This window comes from Camarhynchus parvulus, chromosome 2, assembly GCF_901933205.1.
Source record: "Camarhynchus parvulus chromosome 2, STF_HiC, whole genome shotgun sequence".
Lineage (NCBI taxonomy): Eukaryota > Metazoa > Chordata > Aves > Passeriformes > Thraupidae > Camarhynchus > Camarhynchus parvulus.
The window spans coordinates 140,363,554-140,389,996 of record NC_044572.1 but is presented as its reverse complement, the minus strand read 5'-3'; the positions used below and the strand labels follow the sequence as shown (position 1 = coordinate 140,389,996).

Below are 26,443 nucleotides of genomic sequence, written 5' to 3'. Positions count from 1 at the left end.
TGGTTTTGAGTCTAAATGGATTAGACTCACTGTGGATCTGTTATCTAGGAATTTTTAAGGAAGCTGATGGACACATCCCAGAGGTGGTTTTTTTCTCCTTTAAATTAACTCACCAACTAAATACATTGAAATGGTGAATGTATAATTGATCAAAGCTTTCTTCTTTGGTGGGGCTGAAGTATAAGCAGATAAGGATAGGGTTTTTATGAAATTATGGGTAAGTATGCAGAATTTTGCTCTAAAGATTAGAAGGCCCAGATATGTTCTCCGGCATAAAGGCAAGTTACAAAAAAACCCCAAACTGATTAATTTTTGTGTTTAGTCTTTCAAAATAGTATTTCAGGCTGGATGAAATAATTTTCAAATCTCCTGGATTGGACCCAACAGTAAATAGCTATAAATAGCATGTTCCCCTGCAAGCACTGCATTTTACAACCAGGCAGGCAGGGAAAGCATGCAGAATTTAAAGCATCTGAACCAGGTTTTGTTGTTCCACTGGTTGAAAAGGAGCTGGGGGACCACGGTAAACACCTGGGGAAGCTACTGGTGCATGTTAACAAGTGTTTGTTTTTGAAGGCTTGGTGTTGTTAGAGAAGCAGCATTTGAAGAGGTTGATCTGTAGAAGGTGCTTTGTTCCACTGTCTGGCTCCATGGCTGGGTGCTTTCCCCAGCATGGGGATCATGATGTGCCTGTAATTGCAGTTAAATGAACATGGCTGGCTCTCAGGCAAATGAAACCTAATTTGTCACAGCTGTCAGAATGATCATGTCATGTTTGTTGCCTTCAGGAGCAGTTTTAGGCTGCAAATCCTGTTAAGGTCACAGCTTTTTCTTGTTAAATATTGCACAGCATGTTTGCTGACCCTAGGATTTATCTTGGTGGGTTTTTTTTAAAGGCAAACACACAAGTTCTGTCTCTTACATAAGCTGGGGTTGAACTTCTGTGAACCTTAGTCATGTGGGCTGGAGTTTGTTAATTTGGTGGTCTTCAATGGCTTGAGTATAGCAATAATTTGAGGGTTTACATAGAGCAGTTGAGATATTTGCTCACAGATTTGTATGACCAAGATTTTGGAAATCATGCTTCAGCTCAGCTTTTAAAGAGCAGCCTTCCCAGGATTGAACGCACAGTTACAGTGAACATCAGCAGCAGCCGACAAAAGCAGCATAGCAGCTTTGAATTTTGCATTTGTGCCAGCAGGAGATACAGTGGAATACATGTTAGAGTCTATTCTTAATATCTCAGAAAAACAGTATAAAGTGTAGGCTTCTTGAAATCCCCTTTAGTCATAATTTCAGTATTTTTTATGCTTTTGTTTCTAGATTAACAGATTGGATCTAAATTGAATAGAGCAAGTCTTGTTCTGTAAAACAGACAAATGCTAAAAATTTTTGGATGTCAATCCTGAGGGAGCAGAGAGTTGTACTGCTTTATTCTTCTTCTAAAAAATAGAAACAAGGTTTAATATAATTGTTTGGATCCCTAAAATACCTGAGGCTAATTTCTCCTTCCTCTGTGCTGGTGGCTGTAATAGAACTTCAGAGGGAGAGGTGAAGGGTGTGTGCCTGTAGGCTGTTGGAGTGCAAGGCTGGAAAATGTCAGTGGTGTTCATGGAGCTGCCCAGAGTGGGAAGAGCTGAGCTTTTAACAGAGAGATCATGCAGACACATTGCTCTGGATGCAGCACTGGCTGCCCCTTGTTTTGGTCACTGCTGAGTCTTGGGGACATGGCCACATGTCTCCTTGGGCTGCACCTGCCCCACCCTGTGGGGGAGGACACTGGGGCACAGCTGTTTGCATCTGCCATCAGCTGGTGTCTCAAAGGGATGTCTGCAGGGTCATCCTCCTCCTCCAGTGCCCAGCCCTGGGCTTTCCATCTTCCCAGGGAGGGAGAGCAGAGCTGACTGGGGGAGGCCAGTGCTGTGTGCAAGGGAGGGGGGTAGCCAAGTAGCTGCTGACCCTGAAAAACCCCTTCTGCTCTTGAAATGAGTCTGCCTTCTTCCAGGCTTTCTGCCTGTCCTTCCCTCCCATGGTGGGAGTGCCACAGCTCACAGGACTTCATCGCTGAGGAGCTTTAAAACTGGCTCTGCTGCTGCCTTTGCTTTGTTGTATGTGTCATATACTTGGAAATGTAGGGATGGAGTGTAGAAGTCTAAATGAGGGAAGATGGAGCAGAACTGGTAAAAATAATCTCACAGAGGTTGTTGTTAACGAAGTTTTGGGCACATCTAGCTGCTGGATCATCAGCAGAAGGTGAACAGCCTCACCCTCAAACCTTCATTTACATATATTTTATCTCCCATCCCTTTTTCAAAATACAAATTGGCATTTAAGTATCCATCCCTTCCATGACAAGAAACTGCAGTCCCTAATGCTCAATGCTTTAAAAAAAACAACTTCAATCTTTTGTAATAGTTACATGACTGTTTAGCAGTTAATAGAAGAAAAACAAAAAGTTATGCATCTGCTTTTGTAGATTGTGAAGACATGACATTGCAAATAAACATTATAAGCTTTAGCTTAATGATTTATTGAAACTCATTTTTTCATTTTATTGTAGCTTTCAGTCTCTTACTATGTAGCTGTCTGGTTTCCCCAGAGAACAGAAGACTAGCTCAGAGATATAAATCTCTGTTAATGATTTTAAATAGCTATCTATCTGTATATAATACATTTTTTTTTCTTTTGCCCTGGGCATTCAATCATGGGATTAGGAGAGGATAATCAATAATCCTAAATGCACAGCAGAGCCACTGTTGGTACTGAGGGCTCAGAGCTGCTGCAAAATCCCATCGCTGCCTTCCAGCCTCGCGCTGTGAGGCCTCTCTCCCTGCTGAGATTTCTGGCAAAAATGGTCTCTCCAAGACCTGCACTGCCTGCCAGATCACTGTTTTCCCAGACAGCTCATGTGAGCTGGTCACCTTGAGTCTCTTGTAGAACAGGAGAAATGAGGAGCTGAGCTGGGAACACTCTGGGGTTCCATTAGGGTTTGTTTGTCCTCAGCCAACGAAGGTTGAGTGAGGCTTGTAAAGATAGAAGAACCTGTTGTGAAATCAGAGATACTGTAGGCAGCTGTACTAAGGAACATGCAGTGATGTGAACAGACCCCTGGGCATTAGCCAGGACGTTCCTCATCTCCCGTAGTTTGTGTCTGAACCAGCCCTGGAGGGACCCTTTTCATCATGGAAGAAATATGTAAACCTTGGAGCTAACATTTCCATCTATTTGTTTCCCCAGTGATCCCAGGCTAGTTCCTGCAATTGGGATGCAGGACCAGCAAATACCAGGTGTGTTTAAAAGGGCAGGATTATTATGACTGCACGTCTTTTCTTTTGTTTTATTCACATTAATGATGTATCAGGAAAATAGTGATTTAAGAGATTATGCTGACCCTGGAGTGGCTGCTGGACTATTTAGCTGTACTTTAACTTGGAGCACACTGGTTGTGACTGAATATTGCTTCATCTCCAAAGTTCTCCAAAGGTTTGTGCAAACAAATTTGTTTACTATCCTTTTTGCACTGGAGACATGCTCCCAGCATGCTCCCAGCAGCACCAAAGTTGGTGTTAGATGGAAGTGTCTGCTTGTGAACTGAAGGTGTCAATATCATTTTAGGTCAAATGATGTGGTATTGATTCAGATGGGCAATATAGAGGCTTGTGGACCATAGCAAACAAGCTTGGGCTACTGCCTATGTTTAGCCTTGAAGGCCAGGTTGTACAGCAGGATGTGGGGTGGTGGTTATGGGACCTCCTTAGAGGATCTCTGTCCCCTGTACTGAATATACAGAGCGCCAGAGGCTCATATGGGCTCTCTAATATGTGAAACTCTTCTGTAACCCTGAGATTGAGCCGTGGTGATCCTGCCATGCAGAGGAGTCTGGTTGTGGTGACAGATGTGTAGCCATTTTATGTGGAAAACAGGAGGAAGAACAGACCTGCCATTGGTGGCTTTGTGCTCCGAAGACTTTTCATTCCTCTCTTTCACTTCCCCTTTTGCTCCATGTTGTTTCCTTTGGTCATTTATCACTGATGGTAACAGTCCTGCCCTTCATGGCATCATCTCTGTGGGCTTCTTTGGTGGCCCTTTTGGCACACCTGCAAACAGGACTGCCTGGAACAGCCCATGTTCCCCTCCAAGGTGCCTTGTCCAGCAGCGTTTGCAGGCTGGCTGTAACAGCAATGCCATTTCTGTAATACCTCAATTTGTCAGGGTTCAGATCACAGGTTCCAAATAAGGAGTCTGTCCTTGGAGATAAAATTACCTGCTGTTAGTGTTCCTTCCATGGTCATTGAGTAACTCACATGCCTAGTGTGCATTCTGAGCTGGTCATGTACTGCAGTCCCAACCTGGCAAATTGGTTGGCGGCCATACAGGCTTACCAGCTTGTAGAAACTGCAGGACTTCTCCATTTTTTTCCACCAGTTTTTGGCTTAACGCAAGTGAATTGGGAAGGGCTAGAAGTAAACCACTGCAGGTGAAACTCCTCATGATGTGCTACTGTGCCAAGTGGACTTCTGTCATTGATTTAAAGGCAGACACAGATAGCAAATAGGGCACCATTAGGATTCATGGTGCTGTTACAGTGTGAGACCTAATAAATCTTATGTGTGCCGTGTACTTAGTTCATGTAGTTATTCTGACCACTGGGATCTATTCTTAGCCCTGCTTTTTTTTCAGGAATTGCTGTTCCTTCATCAAATGGGAGCAGACTGTCTGCTGTGTCAGACTCAATTTTCTCAGCTAGGCACAGACAGAGATGGGAAATGCCTTGGAAAATGAGAGAGAGGGCAAAGTCAGTTTGGAAGTTGGAAAGGGCCAGATCTGATCTTTTGCTTGTGATGTTATTTCTCTTCTTGAACCACTTTTTACTTTCTGAGTTAATGCCCATTTGCCATTTTCAGAAAGTCAATAAATACCCCTGGCAAGAAGACCTGTCCACCTCCTACTTGGTCTGTCCATAACTCCATATTTAACTCTAGTATGAATCTGCTTGTGTTTTTTTGCATATTGAAGTCTAAGGAATATGAGCACTTAAACCATTTACATGAGGTAAATTAATGTTTTTCTTAGTTTCTGTGCTTTTGAGTTTGCAGTGGTTGTTTGTACTCTGGGACCTGTGTTCACAAATTTAAATCCAGGAGTGGGAACATATTGGGGGTAACTGGTGGAGCATGTGTTGGAATGGATGCTGTTGGTGCTGCTTTTTGTCTGTCACTGAAATGTCAGTAACAGGTTGTTACTGACTTGAAAAAAAGTTGTGTAGCTCCTGAGAATGGAGAGAAGTACAAATAAACCAACCCTTCCTACAGAAACTTGTTTGACATGTTCTCTCTTTTCACATGAGAGGCACCAGATGAGTTTTGCTGCCGTGGCTCAGTTTTATTTCAGAAGAACCCAGAGGGAGCTGCACTCCCTGGTGATTCCTGGCCCTCCTCTGACCTGAGGGTTCATAGTTGCATCTTTTTAACTTGTTTTAATGATCTCTCTATTTTGTTTTGATGTTGATGCAATCCATCTGAGGTTGAAACAGTGATGCTGAGTTCTGTGAAAATGGTGGCTGGGGTTCCCTATGGTGGCTTTTTGTGGAAGTGGTTTAGAGGGTAGTGGGGTTAAGTCCAGCTGGTACAACAGGTGCTCTTCCATCTGCTCTGCTCTGGTGTGCAGTTGCACAGTAACAAGCCTGATCAAGCTGGTGGTGTGTTTAAGTTAAGGCACTTGCTGACTCATTAGCAGAAATACAGTGGTGAGGAAATCCTCTGCCTGCCAACTGACCGTGTACTGTTAGAGTCACTGTGGCAACACCGTGTGCTGCCTGACAGGGATGCCCATGGCCTGCCCTATTTTATTTTTCTTTAACATAAAAAAAAAAATTAAAAAGCCCTGAAATGGGAAGGAGGAAATGTTGCAAAGCTGATTAAGGTTCCTCAAGGTGATCTGTGGAAAGTAGATCCTTCTCTGCCTTTCTTCCATGAGCCACCCAGAAGTTTGGACAAGCCCCACCATGTTGACACAGACTAAATGTTTCTTCTCAATCACTTCTCCACTGTCTCCTGTGCTAATTACTGCTCTGCAGATCTACTCTCTGGACTGATTGCTAAATTCATCCAGGAGGCTGAGCAGCTCTGAGGATCTGCCGTAAACATGACTTATCCGGCAGGCCGTAAAGCTGCTCTCAAGCCCTCCAAGGAGAATTAAGCCTGTCTGTTGGGCAGCTGGTTTTATCAGTCTGTCTTGCAGATTATAACATGTTTCAATGTCTTTTCTATCAAATCAGGAAGGAAAAAAAAATGTTACCAGGTCCCTGGCTGCATGTTAATAGAGAGCTAATTGACCAAATGTCAATCACTGGTGCTCCTGGAGGGAAGGACCATCTCCCCTGTGCTGAACATACATAAGCACAACCTGTGCCTGTTCTCAGGCTGATGATGAGTTTTATGTTTTACCCACTAGAGACAGGAGCTGCTGAGGTTACAGTGTGCCCAAGGCCAAGGATATATCTGCTTCCACACTCCTAGGACATGGGATGTGGTGTAGAGATTGCACTGCTTGTGAAATGGAAAGGTTTAGGGCCTCTCCTAACCTAGCTGTCAAACATATGCTTTATTCAGACTTTTTCCCCCTTAAACCTCCACTTGTGATGCCTGTGGCGTGCCTCTTTTCAGCAGTAAGCTCCCAAAGTCACCAGTTCAAGTTTTGAAGGTATTTGTGCCGTCTCAGAATTGGCCATCATCTGGTGGGGAGATGAAATCTCATAGGTAGAAGACCCTCACAGCTCTGTACAGGTCACAGGTGTTTGGGCATTTTGGTTGCTTGTGGTAACTCACCAGGTTTTTCTTGTAGAAGTGTTGAGGGGTTGAAGCACTGAAGGTGATTTTAGTTGAAAGCAAAAGTTGTGGTGCCTACATACTGCACCTTTACAGTTACTGTGCAAACCAAAGTACAAGATTATAATGGCACATAAGAGACATGGTTTAAGGCCGTCTTAGGAAAAAAATGAGGATTTGGATTTAAGTATAAGCCAAACAGATGGCATCTTTCTTGCTTTTTAGTCATGAGGTTGATACATGACTTCACTCTTCACCTGCTTTTTTTTCGGCAGCTTATCTTCTTGCTGGGTATTTTTCTCTTGATTCACTTTCTGTTACAGGGACAAAGTATTCGTTTTTTACCCCTGTAAAACAAAATATCTCCCATTCAAATAGGTATAGATGTCTCAGACATAGATCTTCCTGTCATAACTGGTTCTGGAGCCCTTTTGCAATAGTGTGTTGCAAAACTCTCATTAGGGCTTCCCTGTGTCACAGTAATATTATGCCCATTAAGCAGTAACCCTGCTTTGACACCTTTGTGAATAGCAGTGTAATGCCTAATGAAAATGCAGTTTTACTGGCATGAAAGTGTTTATGTTAATGAAGCTGTGTTCGTACATGCTGGGGCTTACGGTACAGATATTTTCCTTGCAAACCCCTGAGTGATATGCTGATAAGAGTCTTGGTGAGTCTGATCTGGATTAAAAAATATATCATATTCAGTGTGGCTTTAAAATACAACCAGGGTAGGTACTGAGGTAAAAATAAGCCTTTCCATAATGCAGAACACTTGGTATAAGAAGTGGAAGAATATTTAATAACAGGCTTTGATCAAACTACCTGCTGTGGAACAAAAATGTTTCATTGCTCTCTGGGAAAGCTTGTAATTTGTTTTTTCCTAGTTGTTGCAACTGTGCAACTCAAATGAACAGACCACAGCTGTGGAATTTGAACCCAGGATTTCTGGATCAAAACCCATGAGCAAATGTTTTGTAAGGTTAAGCACTTACCTATTAGCTTACAGCCAGTAAGAGATTCCTAAGCCTTATGAAATGGTAAGTAACAGGTGACCAAAGGTAATTTTTAAGTAAAAACTTGACCTGTGTGCCTAATGGTGCAGGTTTGGAACAGGAGACACTGTGTTTAGTTCAATTCTCAGTAAGCATGTTCAACCTGGGGTGATGACAGAAACATGTGCTCTGCCCACTAATTTTTATTTGTGTTTTGGTAACCCTCTGGACTGTGAGCAGAAACAGAGGCTGGTCCTGCAAGCATGAGTGCAACTTGAGTACACTGTGCTGTGCCTGGGCTTGGTGAACTCAAGTGCTGATGGAAAGTGAAGCAATTCTCGGGGTCCAAAGGCCAGCAGGGTACAGGCATGCTTCAGGAATTTGCTGTTGCTGACTCAGCTACGGGGAAGAGGCAATGTATGTTTTTCGTTTTCAGAATTGCTTGTCAAGCTGTTGGGGAAAAAGAAACTACTCTGGACAAGTGGGAAAAAGAAACTGCTCTGGAGAAGTGGAAAAAGCTTTGTCTGTCAAGAAGGCAGTTAGAGCTCGTAGATCCTTTCCTGTATAACTTCTGAAATCCAGCTGTGGTTGAAAGACAGTTGTCGTGGGTTTACAGGAAGCAGGTTTTCTGGGAATGGAGTGGCCAGAGGCCAATAGGTGTTCAGATTTTAAATTGACACCAGGCTTGGCCACTGAGGGTGGATGCGCCTCTGAGAACACAAGAGTTAGAAGCAGAGCACTCCCTTGGGCTCTCTCTTTGATTTCCGGCCAGCAAAGAGGCAAGGCCTCCCCTGCCCGGCTTCGAGCTGGGCGGGGGAGGGGAAACCTGCAGCCCGGCAGAGGTAGGCCTGACCCCTCAGGATGGAAGGGTGGTGGGGGCACCAGGAGGCGTTGGGCAGCCCCCCCCCAGGAGAGACAGAGGGACAGAGGCCCCGAGAAGATTTGGGCAGCCCCCCCCCCCCCCCCCCCGCTAGAAGATGAGAGAGAGAAAGCTGGTACGAGCCTGTGGCCTTGAAGTGATATCGGCCTGTGAAGAAGGAGGGGGAAGGGGGGAGTGCAGCAGGGAAGGAGCCTGGCCGCGTGCAGAAGTTTGTTAACCCTTTTCTGGATGATGAAGACCTCACAGAGCATTTGGACCTTTCCCGGAGGGGAGATGGAGTGGATGATAAAGAGGAAATGGGCAAGAGAATGACAGTTGGAGCAGTGAGTGAGGCTGGGAGAGTAAAGAAGAGGCCGGAAAGAGATGATGGAGTAGCTGGTTGCTGGACTCTTTTTGGTACAGCCATGGACAGAACCATGCTTCCTCGCGACACAGAGGCTGCATGCAGGGGGGAGGCGATGGCTCAGAACTGAGAGGGTTCAGTTTTGGAGACCCCCCGGCCCCAGGGGGTAGACAAGTATGGGGGGGACAAGAGGTCCCGAGAGTGAGAGGAAACTGTGCTTTTTTGGAACTGGTCAAAGCACCCTTAAAAGGATAACCCTTGAAGCAGCTCTGTTCCTTGTCCAGTGGTGAGAGCACTGGGCATGCAAGGAAGAGGTCACCATGGCCCCAAGAAGGACTCCTCTCCTCTTGATGGACTGAAATTGAGTATTTACAGGGTGATGGATGAAGAGTTGAAATTTGGAAGATGTATTGGAAATGTGGTGGGGGGAGGAGGAATGCTTTTTGTGAAGTTTTCATTTTCCAGGTGTGTGTGTGCGTGTGTGTGTGGTTTTTTTTTCCTTTTGTAGTTTAGTTAATAAACTTTTTTTTCTAAGGTAGAGGCCTGCTTTGCTTATTTCCTGGTCACATCTCACAGCAAACACCAGGGAAGCATATTTTCATGGGGCACTGGCATTGTGCCAGTGTCAAACCATGACAACAGTGAAGTTATGTGTTACATATTACATGGGAAACTTTTATTCAGTTTCTCCAGCAGTTTCCTGATACCATAACAGCAGCTGAGGAATGGATCAGGCAGAAGTTGAGGATGGGTTCTACACTGCCACGTTGCAGCCATTTCTGGAGATGTGAGAGAGGTCCTTAAAGAGTGTATTTGCAGCAGAAAGTGAAGAATGGTGTATTGGATGTAGCTGAGGATAGGGCACAGCCTGAGCAAGTAAAGTACCTGCATCCTGAGAAAGAGAGGTCGGGCTCTCTGTTGTAGCTTGCTGGAAGTTTGCAGCTTGTATCCAGGCCCAAGCTCCAGACCTTCTCCCAGACCACAGTGCCTGCTCCAGAAGCGGGCTCATTTCTTGGAGCATCTGGGATTTTCTGCATGGCACCTCCTTCAATCCAGCACTGACCTGGACTGACTCTGTGTAGCTCATGCGGCAAAACAAAATTGTAGCTAGGGGATGATGGCTCTAGTAAGCAGATCCCAAACAAAAGTGAAGGCTGTTAAAATGTCTCATTGAATTATGGTGCTACAGGAGTGGAGTGACTCATAGTGAAGCTAATCACCTGTCTTGACTGCAAAGAATAGATTCCTAGTTAAACATTTAAAGGTCATAATCTGAGTTGTATTAGTGTTGCTTTCCTCCTCCAACCCCATTATGCCTGAAGTTACTAGAGGAAATCAAGCAGATACTCTGGAGGTCTGTGTTCTGAAGGTGAGACTCAACATGTTTATCTTTCAGGCTCACACTGTGGACCTCTATGCATTCATTTATGAGAGAGACCGTGCTGAAAAACACTGCATTGGCTCTGCACAGATTTCCCCGAAACATCACCAGTATGACATTGGTGTTCTGTGCAGAGTCCAATTTGAAGTCACAGATATTTGGGAGTTCATGTTGTTCACAAGGAATTGCAGGAGTGAAACTGGAGCTCAGGTCCCTATTCCCACAGCCAGGGAAGTTGAGTATTTTCAATTAATAGTGCTTTGTTCATTGGGCAAGAGCATCTTAAAGGAGACAGTGTTTTCTTGGTCCTGCCTAAAGAGGCTGTAGACCTCTCTAGTGGACTGGAGAAAGAACAGACTTTCTTTCTGCCATTAACTTGTGTATGTGAGTGAGCAGAGGAACTGTGTCACCTCGATGGAACAATCATTACTGTCCCTGCAGTTGTCCCCAGTTGCAGCAGCCATTGTCAGGAAGGTTCTGTAGAGAGGACCTGGCTCTTTGCCTGGTGGATCTTCCCATACTCTGCTGGAAAAGAGCCTTCCAGGTTGATGAAGGTGATACACTTTTCTATCAAAATGCTGGTCTGGCTCTTCTAAGTGATTCATGCTCCTTACCTCCAGTTCACTGCTGTGAGTCACCAGGACAGGTGGTGTCTGCCTTGGTGGCTCTCCTGGAGAAGCATTCAGATGGTGGTGGAGGAAAACTTCTAGATAAAATAACAGGAAGCCATGCTAAAACATCTAAACCTCTAGGTCACTTCAAAAGCAGTGAGTGCAATGGATATCACCAGTGACATCAGCAGTGTTAGCGCTCCAATTTAAATATCGATTTTGAAGGAAGTTTATAATATTTTCTGCATATGTATGTTTTATGGCAGGAAGCATATCCTGCTATAAATTACTCTGTTTGAGAGGCTGCATTAAAGACTGTGTGTGATTTAAGCCTGAAAGTTTTTCCTCTTGGAAGTGTTGGCTGTACTAAACTGATAGACCACTCGCAGGTTTTAAGCTTGACCATTGCCTTACTTTGGACTGGGCCAGAGAGAGTGTGGTGTCAGGACAACATGTTTCCTATCAGCTGCCAAGTTCTTGTTCTTGTAGAACGATCTGGACAAGCTGAATCAATGGGCCAAAGCCAGGTATGAGGTTCAACAAGGTGAGGTTCCGAGTCTTGTACTTTGGTCACAACACCCCCCTGCAATCCTACAGGCTTGGGGAAGAGTGGCTGGAAAGCTGCCCAGCAGAAACAGACCTGGGGTTTATGAACCATGGCAGTGATTGTCCCCTTGTACTCAGCACTTGTGAGGCCACACCTCGAGTCCTGTATCCAATTTTGGGCCCCTCACTACAAGGAGAACTTTGAGGTGCTGGAACATGTCCAGAGAAGGGCAGTGGAGCTGGGGGGAATGGGCTAGAGCACAAGTCATAAGAGGAACAGCTGGGGGTGTTTAGTCTGGAGAAAAGGAGGCTCAGGGAGACTTCATAGCTCTCTACAACTCACTGAAAGGTGGCTGTAGCCAGGTGGGGTTTGGTTTCTTCTCCCAGCAAACCAGTGAAAGGACAAGAGGAAATGGCCTTAAACTGTACCAGGGGAGGTTGAGGTTGGATATCAGGAAGGTTTTCTTCACTGAAAGGTTGGTTAAGCGTTGGTACAGGCTGCCCAGGAAGGTGGAGGAGTTTTTCATCCCTGGAAACGTTCAAGAAACGACTGGACACTCCACTTAGTCCTATGGTTTAGTTGACAAGTTAATGTTTTATCAAGGGTTGGACTTGAGGCTCTTGGAGGTCTTTTCCAACCTAAGACTCTGTGATACCTTGGTGGCCAACAACCACGTGAAGCATTCTTGTAAAATGAGGGAAGATGGACCTTGGTCTGACGTGTGGTGAGGTGTTGGGGGATGCTCTATGTTGGTTTCTCTTTCTGTATCCATCTTTCTAGTGGATGTCCTCATCTGTAGTGGTTCATATTTTTAGGAGAGATCCTTGGATGCCCTAGTGGCCTTTTCCAGGGCTGCAGAACTGCTATTGGGAGACATTGATGTAACATAGAGACAAACGTCTAAAGGAATAGGGTGGATAACATCATCCTGTACATCCAGAGATCCCTGTTTGTGTCCGGGTTTGCAGTGTGCCTGAGGCTGTCCCTGGCCAGCCTTGCTCAAAGTGCACCACGTCACTTTGGCCAAAGAGCTGGCTTGAATCCTGAGCCCATCAAAGGTGTGCTGCTGGCTGTAGGGAAAAGGGCCCCTCACTTGTGAGGGCTGCTGGCCTGTGCAGATTTTGGATTGACCTTTGACCTCACTAACAGATGGCAGAATAAATTGATGGCGGATGTATTTTTAAATGAGCAGACTGTACTTTCTGTCTTTGCATGCTTGTCACAGAATATTTTTTCTTGATGTGTGCCTTGGCAGAGAGATTACTGAGGTGGATGCTTGTCCTGCCTCAAGCATTTGAGGTACACCCAGTTTAGAAACAGGTCAGTGTTTCACACTGACAAAGCCCGACAGCATTGAAGTTTTTGGAAATGTGTCCAATGCAACTCTGTTAACAACACCTCAAAGCAAAGGTGCATTTTCAATAGTCAACAGCTACATTTGGCTAAGGAGCACCTGTCCATGTTACTCTGTGGAGATGACTCCAGACAAGGAACAGGCTGAAGGAAGGAGGTGCCCTCTTGGAAAGCAGCTTCTGCTGAGAAGTCTCCTCACTGTTTTTTTGCAAGCTGAGTTCTTTGGATGTTGTTTATTCTTTTGCAAAAGGCAAACTTCGAAGGAAGCTGTATCATACCATATTCTCCATGCACTTTAGGTTTAAAGTGGAGTCTTGTCACATTTGGTCATAGGTAGAAAAAAAGTGTCCATGGGGATCTGCTCCCTCTTCCTGCCCATTGTGACTGTTGATTGGACTTGCAAGAGCTGCCTCTAGTAAGGGGCACTCATTGGATGGGTAATTGCTGATGCTGATTTATTCCTGTTTTCTCTTAAAGCACATTATTAAGTGCTTTAAAATAGTATTAGGTTTACTTTTAGGTTCTCATAGCAGATAACTTCCATGCCTTTCTTTGTAGCTCAATGCATTTTTTAGTTGCTTCATGCCTAAATCTCCCCTTAGCTCCACCTGCATTTTAGCAGTCCTGGTATAAAGCTTTCTTAATAGATTAACTGGAGCTCCTTCAATGTGATTCTGTTCTTACTAATGTTTACAGTTCAGGAGTCTGCCACAGGATTTTTTAGTGCTTCCCACCTCTGCTGCCATAGGGTTTTGCCATATCTTCCACACAGAAAAATAATGCATGCCCTGTGAGTACTGGTGATTTATCCTGGGTTGACAACTGAGGTACCTTTTGCTTCTTCTATTATCATCTGACCTGCAAGCTATTCCTTTCATAGCCTTTTGATCCTGTTGGGAATGCCAGATTAATGAGACTAACTACTTCGGAAAGATGTTTTTTAAGTAGAGAAATACTCCTTACATCAAGACCCAATTATGCCATCCTTACTCCCGTTTCAAAAACCAGTTCTTTGGGAGCTACCTTTTTAATTGAATCATTTATTTTACCTACTTTAAACAAACTGTTCAAAAAATCTAGGCTAGTGCCTATTGCAAGCAGTTGTATCTGCAATGGATTGCAGCTGGACAGATTGAATGTGGCAGTGATTTCTGTGGAAGGCATGCCCTTGAGTTCACTCAGCATGAGTGGCAGTGCTGCTGCAGAAGAGGAATCCAGAGATGCTCGTGGCCCGTGCAAGTGCTGCATTGCAGTCACTGCCAGCTTACGTCACTCCAGACACTCCAGCAGCCCAAGGGCTCCTCAGGAGCCTGAGGAGAGTGTGGCTTTAGTACCATGGAACAGCAGATCTCATGGTCTGTGTTTTCTGTGCTTCCTGGTGCATATCTTGTGCCTTCTGTGCAGGGAAGCCTCTATCAGAAGCTCTCTGTTCTCCTTAATGCAGTGTAAAAAGCTGTGAGTGCTTATCCATTTACAGCATTTGGGTTGGAGGACTTTTTAGCCTCATTTTTTAATACATGTTTAGAAATTTACACGTCATACTGTGATTACAGCATTGCACCATTTGAACCTGTCTGTTTTAATTAGCAATTGGCATTGCCCTCTTTATAGATAGATGGAAAAAACACAAGCTAGCCAGTTTGCAGTGCAGAGTGTATTTTCTTCCGTTGGCAAGTAGTTTGTATCCATTTTTCCATAGCTAAACTGGCCTGGCAACCTGCAGATGTTGCAGGCATTGGGTACTGATGCTTGAAATAGAAATGGACTCTGAAGAGGATGTGGGGTGGGGAGGAATAAATCAGAAACTGCTGTTGCATTGGAAGTCCATTAAGACTGATGATACGACACGCTTACCAGAGCGTAACTGCAGAAGTTGACCAAATGAAAAATGAGCACATTAAAAAAAAAATATTTTTAAATCTTGCTTCTGTCACATTATTAAGGTTCCTTTTCACTTTGGCATGTTGTGGTAACAAAACTAGTTACCAGTACAAGTGTTTGGCTGTCCAGCATGGTTAAGTTGATTGGTGGGGATTTGTACAAGCAGAAGAAACAGATTGATATCTTTCTGGAACAAGTTGTGTCTAGTCTATAAATAATGTGAAAAGTATATGTGTTTTACTTTTTAACTGCAGATTTAAATTTGCAAAAGTTTTGGCCTGTGTTGACCCTGCAATGCCCAGGAGACTGTCAAGAAACCAAAACAGCATTGTGTTATTAACACTGGGTGTTAACTGCTCCTCAGGAACTGTCTGCTGATGCACTTTACTCTGGGGAAAACAATTTGAGGCACCTTTGCCCTCTTCAAGAAGCTCTCCTTAAATAAAACCATAAATTACTTCTCAATGCAGATGCTAAATACAGGCACAGGAGTGTTGTTGAGCAGCTCACATGGAGGTTGCTGGGTACAAAGTGACAAATGCTTTGCTCTGTAGAGCATTTGCTTGCAAGGATTTCAACACAGTTGTGTTGCAGCCTGGGCTTTGCACAGCCTGTGGAGTTCTGGAAGGGTGCACTCCATTGTCTTGAAAAACACTCCTCATGAGTCAGTGCCTTAAAGCATTGCTGCCTAGCCACGAGGGGAAGGCAGGCAGTTCAGTAACTCCCTTTTCCCTGCACACCTTTTCAGAGCAGCTGCATCCTTATACTCCAGCCTGTATTTGCCATTGTCTTGCAAGATTTCAACCTTTCAGTCTAGGACTGAGCTGACCACTCTGGTGGCAGCAGGTGGATTTGAGTCAAGCTTACACTTGGTGATTTGGGAAAAAAGCCCAAGAGTGAAAGCTTCCAAAACCTGGAGGTTCTCACTTTGGTTAGCAGACTGAAATATCGTCATCTCTGTTGGCTCTTCTTGTTGCAAACTGCATTTGAGACCACATGGCAAGAGTTCAGTGATCCAAGACTTTTCTCAGCATGTCCAGCGCAGTAATACAAATGTGGGTTTCCTCAGACAGGCTGTGACTGTGTGCATGTTTGTGTGTGTAATTTCTGGGTGACCTGTCCTCAGGCTGGCTGTCTTTGGGAGAAGAGCTGGTGGAATTGATCCTGTTTCACATGGCTGAGCAGGATGCATGTAAGGGGAAACCTTACATGTAGCAATATCACAGTGAAATATTGGAATGTGGGTTACATGGTGCTAAATCAGGGTAGTCTCTGGGGGAACACAGTTCATAAATTCTGAATAGGAGGTGACCCTTTCTGAGCACTTTATCTACACTTGTAATTTATATGCTAGTCCTGTGCCTTGCACTGCTTAAAGCCTAGGTCAGAAATCCTCCATGCAAATTTGGCACCTAGTCTTGTCTTTAATGGTCAAATGAATAGCTGTAGGGCACAGCCAGCTGTTCTGGAGGTGCAGGCTGATGAGATCTGTTAGAAGAACAAGGGAGCACCAGAGCATGTGAGGAGTTGTGAGGTTTAGATGGATTTCCTGCATTACCAGAGATGTCAAATGACCAAATGAATGTTTCTCTGCTGAAATAAACTTAATTGTAAAGCCCTGTTCTTTTTTTTTTTTTTAATTTTTTGAGAAACCTGAAGAAATGAAGTGAGTTAGCAATTGGGCTGCTTTTTGTAGGTAAACTTTAATTGGTTTTGTGTCATTTTCAAAATGCCGCAGACTTCATTTTTTCATAGGCTGGGTTGTGACAATGCTGGTTTGTGTACTTATGGTGGGTGTTCACATTCCTTTGATGTCAAAGCTTTTACTTGCATAAAACAAATAAACACTTTCCACATATATTTGCTGTGTTATGTTGACAAAGCAGTGCCAGTGCTGCTTGGAGAACTGCATGTTTGAGCTGCTGGGACAGTGGACTCTGGATTTTAGGTAAAGAAAATAATTTTCACAGTGGCACTAATCAGCAACTGGAAGAGAAGCCCAGGAATCTCCACCCCTAGAGACACTCAAAAGCTGGAGTGGACAGACCCCCAGAAACCTCATGGAAGTTTGCCCTCCTTTTAGTGGGCAGTGAGCAGACCAGCCAGCCTCCCAAGGTCACTCCCAGTCTTGTCTCTCTGGTTTTTGCTGAGTGAGATACTGAAAGGAAGGACTAACAACCAAAGGTGTTACCTCAGTGTTTGGAGGGGAGCAGGGACTTCCCTCCTCTGGAGAGAGGGGCATCCCCTAGGAAAAGTGTTAATTTAGGTTTACATGCTATTGCTAAAGCCTTAGCAGCACTCTGGATGTGGATTGCAGCCTTGTTTAAAGCTGCCCAGCCCCAGTTGGTCTAATCAAGGACTATGAGATGAGCAGGACTTGTCTAGAATAGTAATAGTGCCTAAATGTTTGTGCAAGGTGAGAATACCCTCCTGCTCCTCTCCCTGGGGGGTTCAGTGAGAGGGGGTTCTAAAGGTGTTCTGCACTGCAGTGAGAGAATGGATAAAGCAATGAAGAAGGATAGTTTCTGCTCCTCTTTCAAGGTTTAAATTTGAAGATTTGTAAAGCCCTGTTCTTAATTAATCTTTGCTTTTCTTCTGCCTTTTGATTTCTAGTCTTTCTCATTGATTCAGGTCCTGGCTATCTGAAGCAGTTGTCCTCCCTGCTAAGGGTGATGGAGTGATATTTCAAAGCTTGGCCTTCCTGCCCAGGTCCTACAGACCTGGTGTGTGGGTCACAGCAGGCCAGTCCAGCCAGGTCAGGTGCATCTGCTGTTCCAGGGGTCGAGGTGTGTTCACTGCAGTTCAGCAGAGCTTGTTTGCCAGAGGAAATGCAGTTATTGTGCCCTCACAGCAAGGGATGAGCACATCCCTGGTGCTGGTGTGCCAGTCAGTGCTGCTGAGTGTCTGCTGTACTCTGTGCTGGTCATGCTGTACACCAGGGCAGCTTCATTTCAGCTTTTCTGCAAGATGTGCCTTTTTGTGGCTCAGAGAATCAAAGCTTTTCTCCTGCTGCACTCTTCATGGTTTAAGCAGGCACACTTTAAAGGCAGCCTGACACCACAGATTATTTGGAAGGATTCACGGGATAAACAGGAGTTTGCCTGCAGAGCATGTGAATCTGTGCATTCAAAGCAGCCAAAGATCTGGTGAGCCCAGCCCTGTGCTTGTAAGATGTCTCACCTCTGCATGCAGCCTTCTGTGAGCTTCACTTGCTGCTTACAAGCAGAAAATGTACTTTTTCTAAATTCAAAGGTTCAGAGTTTGCTGTATTTTTAAGAACACGTGTTTACTGAATTTCAGGCCAAAAGCACAAAGACCTCCAGTTTCTCTGCTTGGAGATGGCTGTCCTCATTTCACTTTCTGTAACAGGTGGAATATATCTTTTTTTTAAGCTGGGTTCACTGTTGTGTATCAAATTCCTTTGTACTGCAGGCTCAAGCAGCCAGCTGGTGTCAAACCCATGCAGTGACATTCTCCTTTGCCTTTGTGAAAATTCATTATATTTTAGTAAGGCTGAGGAAGCTGAAGTGGGATGCAGCCAAATTTAAAATAAAAGCAGCCTATCAGTGAGGACAAAACTGGTTAACTGTTTGAGGACTGACCTGTTAAACAGCATAACTGGCTTTATACTAGGCAGCAGGAGCTTTGAGGCGATCTGGATAACTAAACACCAGTGTCCTGGGTTCCTGCTACCCTCTTGCTATCTGCCACTTGATTAAAGAGGTCTACAGGTTCTCCATGGGCCTGCTGCAGAGTCTCCAGGGGTTTAGAGGAGAAGTCTGCAAAGTCAGTGTGGTTTTAATCTCTTCTACCAAGCCATGCTGAAATGAGCTTGGAGTCATAGTAAATAAATCAGGGGGTATGAAGTTGAATAATGGGTATTTCAATACATATTTGAGATGGTTTTTAAATGCCCTTTGGTGCACACTGAGCAGCTGCCTTGAGAAAGTACCAGAAAGAGAATGTATGGCCTTTTGAGGCACCACCATACCCCATGTATGGATGAGCTGCAGTTAGAGATGATTAACCCTGAGCAAAGGCACGAGATTGCCCCAGGAGAGGAAACCACGTCCCTGAATACCTGGGGCAGGTACAGAGCTTTCCCTTGCACCCAGGGCCTGAGATATTGCAGTCAATGCTTAGGTGTGCATTGAGCCTTTTGATGGTTGATGAGGATTTATCTCTGTATAACTAACTGAAAAATAGTAGACATTCTCCAAAATGTGTTGTACTGATAATTTCTTAAGGCGGTTTGAATGATTTTTACCTCCCTTTGTACCCTCATGATCTTCTCCTCAGTTCACTAAGGAAGTGTGCTCTGCTGGAAGAAGTGACAGCATGTAAAAATAGCACTGCCTTATTTTGCAGATCTGCTTGCTGTGGGGTTTCAGTTAGATCTGCTGACTTGAATTTAAAAATAAACTTTTCTTCTGCTTTTTGCACCTGCTTGTCCTGGCAGTGCTTGATCTTGTGCTTCAGAGGAAGCAGCCATTTGGTGGTAGCTGAAATCCTTGCTGGATTGGGATCAGCAGCACAGGTGGTTAGGAGACCTGAGTTAAGGGGCTTTTGAGGCCAGAGGTGTTTGTGAGGCCAGTAACTAAACATAAAGGGGAGAAAGACCTTGTAGGCTTTTTAGAGCCTCTGTGGGAGTTGTCAGTTCAAAATCAGCAGTATGTGTTTTGCCATGTGTGCAGTGGATTTGCAGTTGGTGTTCCAAGGCATTTGCTGTAAGTGTATTATCCCTTCCCCTCACTGAATATTGCTGTAATCTAATCAGATTGCATCGCAGTTCAGCGCTGGGCCCATGCACAATAAAGAGCTGCACTTCAAAAGAACAGAACTATCTTGAGTTCCTGACTTCTTCACACATTGAGCTGACATTAAGTGTTCATTAACAGCCAGATTCAAGGAGGTATGGAGATCAATGGGTCTGGCTCTCTAAATAGGCCTGAACCAGATCTCCATCTTTGCACCATCTGGAGCATGCAGTGGAGTGTGGTCCTCAGTGCAGAGTGTCCCTGGCTGCTGGAGCTGCCTTTCCCTGCCCTTTGGCTGGTGGCTCAGCCTTGGGGTTCTGCACAGTTGAGGGGTTACTCCAGATTAGCACACAGGCTTGGCTTATGTTCTTCAGCTTCAGGAATTGTTTTCCTTACAGAATTCTTTTTATTGGCCTGTTCTGGTTTTCATTGAGAGCACCAGCTTGGTGACTTGTGTCACCTGCTTTCCTTGAGCCATTGATGGGTGTAGCAGCTGGAGCAAAGCGGTTGGATCTGCTCAGATTAAGACTGTAAGGTTTACTGAGCTGTGCATAGACTGTTTCTGGAAATACATTTTGCTATAAATGTGAAAAGAAATGGGGAAAAGGTATGGGCAATATTAGTGGACAGCTTGATTGTGAGTACAGATATTTAACAGACCCTGCATGTTTTCAGTACTGAAACTATTTGTATTCTGAAGACTAAAATGTAAATAATGGAAAACACTGTTGTGGCATTTGCTCTTTTAAACAAATCTGGTTTTAATCATGGTTTGGTTTTGTGGCATTAAAAAGTTGATGCAGAATTCTAGGTTCATAAAAATGAGCAACAGACACCTGTTAGGAGGGATGGATATTAATTCTTGCAAGAAATCACCAGAAGCAAAATTCTGACTGTGCTGGCAACACCGTTTGTGAAAGGGAGAGGAGGGAGCAAGCCAGCCTGCACTCCTGACACAAACACCTCAAACCTTGAGCATTTTGTTCCTGGGAAACACTTCTGCCGGGACTTCTGCTCTCTGACAGGATGTCACAGTTCAGTGATGCATTTTGTGTCTCCTTACACGTTTGTGAATCAATGACAGACTTACTTTCTCAGAAATTGAACTGATGCATCCTATAACTTAAACCTTGCCAAAGAACTTCTGTCCACCTGTGTGTGTGACATCCTCTTTCAGAGCAGAGGGCCACAGGTGAGCTTTGCATGCACTTAAGGCTGGCTAAACCCAAATTGTCCAGAGATGATAGCAGGGCTGGTTCATGACCATGTTTATGTGTTGGATGGACTGTGCAGTGACCTCTGTGTGCATGAGTGAGCTTCTGACCCTGCTTCTGTAATGGCAGTGCTTGTGCTGACTCCCATGGGGCGAGGATTTTGCCCAGTGCTAAGCTAGAACAGCTAAAGTAAGCAAAAATGTTGCTCACTGAAGGAATAAGCAAGCTCAGAAGAAGTCACAAGAGCTTTCTTGCATGTTCTTTAACAAAGTGACTGGAACATGGTCACAGTTTGGTCATAATCTGTTACAAGGACTTCCAGAAGCTGGTGGTCACCAGGGCAGGCTCTGGGCTAGTGGTGGCTCAGGTTTCCTGTTCCTTTGGCTTCTTTGCTGCTTTAACTAACTGCCACTACCACTCTTCTCAACTCCTTTGTCATCTAAGGTCAATGACAATGCAATTCGAGATCCTGTTAGTCCCATCCATGAACAAATGCTAGTTTCTTCTGCAAATGAGAAAATAAGCCATCCCCTGCATTTTCCTCTCAGCTGGACTGTGTGGGGCTCTGGCAAATGTGACAGAGAACTTCTTAGCAGGCCTCTGTAAATTTGTTTTCCAAGTAATTTGTCCAAAAGGGCACTGGACCAAACATTGCAAGCAATCTGTTCCTTCGCAATGACAACTGAAGAGGTGCAGTATATGACAGTGGCCTGCCAGAGCTGTTTTATTAAATTTGGTTAATCTAAAATTCATAGGTGAGTTTGACCTTGAATCTGCATTTGTTGATCCAGTCTTCACTGAGAGATGTCTAAATTAAATTTTTTTAAAAAGCATTAGGAATTATTTTTTTCTCATTTTGAGCAGCAACTTTCAGAGACTTTACCAAGGGCTGCTGAGAAAGGCTCACAGCTGTAGGAATAAGGGTGCCCTGTTTTATTTTCCTGCCTTGTGGATGCTGAACAACATCTGTCTGTCGGCAGTTTTTGATGTGTTTTTCCAACTTGCAAGCCTTACCTAGAGACTGCTGACATCCTGAACACAGAGAGCTGCCATAGCTCCACTTCCAGGTTTCTATCCCAGTAGTAATACCTGTGCTTGTCAGTTTTAAGTGAAAGCTGTCCTTTTTCTCTGTTTGCTGTAACACCCTGGAACTGATTCCATCATCCTTGAGTTTCATGGAGGCATCTGCATAAAAAGTTCAGCAAGATCAAGGTCTGTGCCTCATGTAATCAGTGATGGAAACTGCTTGCTCTTCTAGCAGCATGAATTTGGATAAGGGCTGGGTAAATGGCCATTAGCTTAAAATGTCCTACTGTTAGTCATTTGTCATAGCCTCCATGTTCAGAACTGCATTTAATAATCCAGCCTCCATTCTGCTCCTGCTTTCATCTTTACTCAGAAATGGAAGCCTCTTCTGATAACTTCAAAATTACAAAAATATTACAGCCATTTTCCATTATTCTCTCCCTTTTGGGAAAGAGGGAAATGGCTGGCACATTTGGACTGTGGCCTTGAAGATAAAGGTGATCTCATTAGTAAGTTGGAACCTCAAAGGCACTTCCTGAAAGGCAGCATCTTCTGAGGCTGCTGGAGTTGCTCAAGAGTGAAGTGAGAAGAGGAAAATAAGAGATTGATTGTAGTGAGTTGTTTGGAGGCCATGCAGTTGTACAGCTCCACATTTCAGCAAATAATAATTTCCTTGATATATGATCATGATTAAGTACAAACCTAATGACTTCCATAAACAATTGAGTCTCTTTCCTACAGTCTCTTCCTGTTGTCTCTCTGTGATGTTGAATGACAATCAAGCATCGAAAGAAATCATTTATGCCCTTTATAGTGGACTCATTGTAGTGTTTGGTCCACAGACTTTTGTTTAATTATCTCACATGAAAAAACTTTGTGGTCTTTTACAGGCTTAGGCTGGAAAGGGAAAAGCAGGGAAGGTGAGAGTGAAGGCACGTTTTGCCTTGCAGAATTGCCTTTTACTTATGAGAAGTAAGGCTGATGTTATCACCCACTTTCTAATCAAATTTGACAGGAGCATTTTGTTAAGCCACTTTCTCTGAGTGGGAATTCTGATGAATACAGCTCTCATCTCCGGTTTCCAAGTATTACTTTACACTGTTCCCAGGCATTGTTTGCCTTACTGGATGAATTATTATACTATGTCAGAGAAGCAGATGATTCACGGCCTCATTTTATAAACTGAGAGCCCGAGGCACAGCAGTTTGACTTGCAGAACTGCAGGGCAGTGCATGGAGCCCACGTTACCCACCAACATATTGATGCTTTGGTGAAAGCTTTGCTAGTGTGGCCTCAGTATTTCTCTTTGGGAAATCACAGCTGCTGGAGGATGTCCTGACTTTCTTCCAGGGACCTGCTTATGAGTGGAGGTGGACAGTGCATTTGGTGTATTCCTGACACACGTCTCTGCCAGATGCTCTTTTTGCCGCCACATCTGGGGGTTGGCAGCACTGAAAAAGAAGTTATCATCTCCACAGGTCATCTGTCTGCCTGGCTCATGGTTCCATCCTTGGGTCAGCAGGCAATTGGTCACTTACGGAGCAGGTTTTGAAAAGATAAAACATAAATTAATTTGGAAGGTGAAGCAGGTCTTGTGACTGTGGCATTGCCCACTGCAATAACCTTGTTCCTAGACGTTGATTGCTCAGGTGCATAGCCAATACCAGGACTTAAACACACATTGATGCTGCTTGTAGGGCCCATCCCTATGTGCAGAGTGCACATCTTGGCTGCCTGCTCTGGCTGTGAGTAAACTACTCATCAAACTGTAATTTATATAAAGCACAGAGGAGTTTTATTCACTGCAGCTGATATTGAATAGAAGAAACAAATCCAAATTACCATCCCTTGTTACATTTGGATATTTTCAAACCATTGCAGTGGTACAAAATGGTTCCCTCTGCCAGTTTGTGTAGCCAGCTAATGCCAGATCTTTGGTGGCAGTGCAGTTCTACTGTGGGAACCAGCCCTACAGCAGCCTGCTGAAAGCTGAGATGAGCCCTTTGCACTGTGGGTGTTCCTGGAAGAACAGCTGAATGCATTGGTGATGGCCATGGCCATGGTCCTCCAGCTCCATAAATCAAGGGGTGGTGAGAGGCTTTTGTATTTAATTTTTTTTTACTTTCTCAGGAAGCATTTGTATCCTTGACAGTTAATATAATTGAGAACAGGGAAGTAAAGCTCTGTTTAACTCCAGTGCTTTGCAGTCAGTCATTCATACATTGAGGAGAAGCAGTGGGATTCAGGTGTGGGACAAGATGGGCGGGCACTGTCCTTTGTTCAGTTTGGTGACACTTGCCAGCCCTGACCCACTCCCTGCACCCCTCCCTGGGTCCATGCTGACCAAGCAGAGCTGGCTCAGCTCTCCCAAACTTTGTAGCAGCATCCCTCATTCTTCCGAGCAGAATCCTCAACCCATCTTTAGCAACACCTTGTTTCCAGAAGGGACATAAAAGATTTCTCAGAACCATTTCTTTTCCTTTTACCTTCACTTCATTAGAGTAGTTTTCATTCACAGAATAAAATTAACACCTCATTGTTTGATGTTCTTGTAAACACTTATGGATAACATGAAGTTTCAAAAGGTGGGAAGAACCAGTAGCCCACTCATCACCAACCAGTTGTGTTTGGTTGTTTTCCATGGAAAAACCTCTTTATTCCAGGCTTAATTTATTTTGTTGCGTGTTTTGGTTTTTTCTTTTTTTTTTTAACTCTGAACTTTGTTTGGCTGTTCTGACCTTGCCCATCCAGCTGTACATGTGTTGAGGGGATATATTTATACTTGGTTGATTGTGTTTCAGTTAAAATTCTGTTACCTTGGAATTTAATGTTAATAATAACTGACCCTTGTTTCCTAGTCTCCCCAAACACACAGTTTCCTTTTTATTGTTCTGATACGACCCTTCTTTTTTTCATATAACAGACTTAGGAAAGCAGTGTCACTTAACCATTGATGGTCTTTAATATTCCAATATTTCAGTGAGTTTTCAACCTTAAAAACCTACCTATTGCTTAAACTCAGTGCTGATAGCCAGGGAAATTTTTGGTTCATTTCTTCTTCTCTGCCATTGCAGTTGTATACCACATTAGCCTCTGAAATAAAATTACTTTTATTTGGCAGTGGATCCAGAGAAGAATGCTCATATTTTGGGACAGAAATCCACTCTTTGTGGATGCTGTCCTCTTTCTCCACTTGCTTTCTGTCTCTTATACCTCTCCCCATCTTCTGTGTTGCTTTTTTGAGTTTCTGGAGTCTGTCTCAGCTTATGCAAGTGCAGCATCACTGGAAGAGCTGGGTACAGATCCAGCCTGGAGTCTGTGTGCTTTTCCCACCTGTATGCAACGAGGCTACAGCTCTTTGATGTTACCAAATAATATTATTTCAAAATCTCCTTATAAAAACATGATTAATCAGGCAAGTGACAAAGGACTTTGTGTTTATCTTTTTGAAAAATACCAAATAGCCGCAATTTGTTCCAGTTATTTAGTGTCTTTGTTCCAGAGCCATTTCATGGGCACAGGATTTAATTTTGCAAGAATGCAGGAAGATGGTGACTTGATTTCATTTTTAAAAAATTCAAAATTATCAAAAATGTTCAAGTTTCTTAGGAAGATTTTTGTTTTACTTGAGCAATACTGTTTTTAAGGCCTAGGGAAGATTTTGCTCCATGATACAAGTCGAAGGTTATTTTAACAATCAAATAAGACTTCTAAATAGATGCTGATACATTCACTGTTCCAGAGAGCACTCCAGCTGGGAAACAGTTCATTAGAAGGTTGATGTTTGTATCCTGAAATAGTAGATTTGACGTGCAAATGGGAACTAAGCAAGTACCAAAACTGGCACTAACCAAAACAAAGTTCTATGGAGATGGAATGGGCTGCCCGGCGGTGTGCGTGGCAGAGGGCAGCTGGATGCCGGGGGGGGGTTTTGTGGGGGGAGGTGTTGCCGGGGCTGTGCAGGAGCGGAGAGGGGGAGCACTGGATGCCGGGAAGGGCTGTGTCGGGATCGGGGAAGGGCTGTGTGGGGAGCGGGGCTGTGTCGGGAGCGGGGAAGGGCTGTGTCGGGAGCGGGGTGTGGGGGGCTGGGCTGTGTCGTTTGGGGAGGGCTGTGTCGGGATCGGGGAAGGGGCTGTGTCGGGGAGCGGGGTGTGTGGCTTGTCGGGATCGGGGAAGGGCTGTGTGGGGAGCGGGGCTGTGTCGGGAGCGGGGAAGGGCTGTGTGGGGAGCGGGGCTGTGTCGGGATCGGGGAAGGGCTGTGTCGGGAGCGGGGAAGGGTGTGCTAGGGATCGGGGAGTTGTAGCGGTTTGTGTGTACAGGTTTTTGCTGTGTCGGGAGCGGGGAGGGCTCGGCAGGAGCGGGCGGAGCCCTCGGCCAGCGGGGTTCGGTCCCGCCCGGCGGCCACGGGCGCCACCTGCTGGCGATACCGGGAAGGCGCCGGGGCCCGGGCCGGGCTCTGCGGCCGCCGAACCCTCCTGAGGGGCTGGGTCTAAAGAATCCCGGGACGGGAAAATTGCATCGTATCCCCATGGTCTGGTTGTAAAATGTGGAAATAATTTGTTCACAGATGCCCACTCCCTTGACAGCTGTGCTACTTGGCTTTTGACATCTCAAACCCTTTTCTTTAA

The 26,443-nt window shown here is 44.6% G+C and overlaps 1 protein-coding gene across 17 annotated transcripts in view; it reads left to right on the top strand.

Annotated features, from left to right (window-relative positions):
- Positions 1-26,443, top strand: part of MTSS1 (MTSS I-BAR domain containing 1) — a 127,193-nt gene that overhangs the window by 65,939 nt on the left and 34,811 nt on the right. The gene's annotated exons all lie outside the window — the stretch shown is intronic.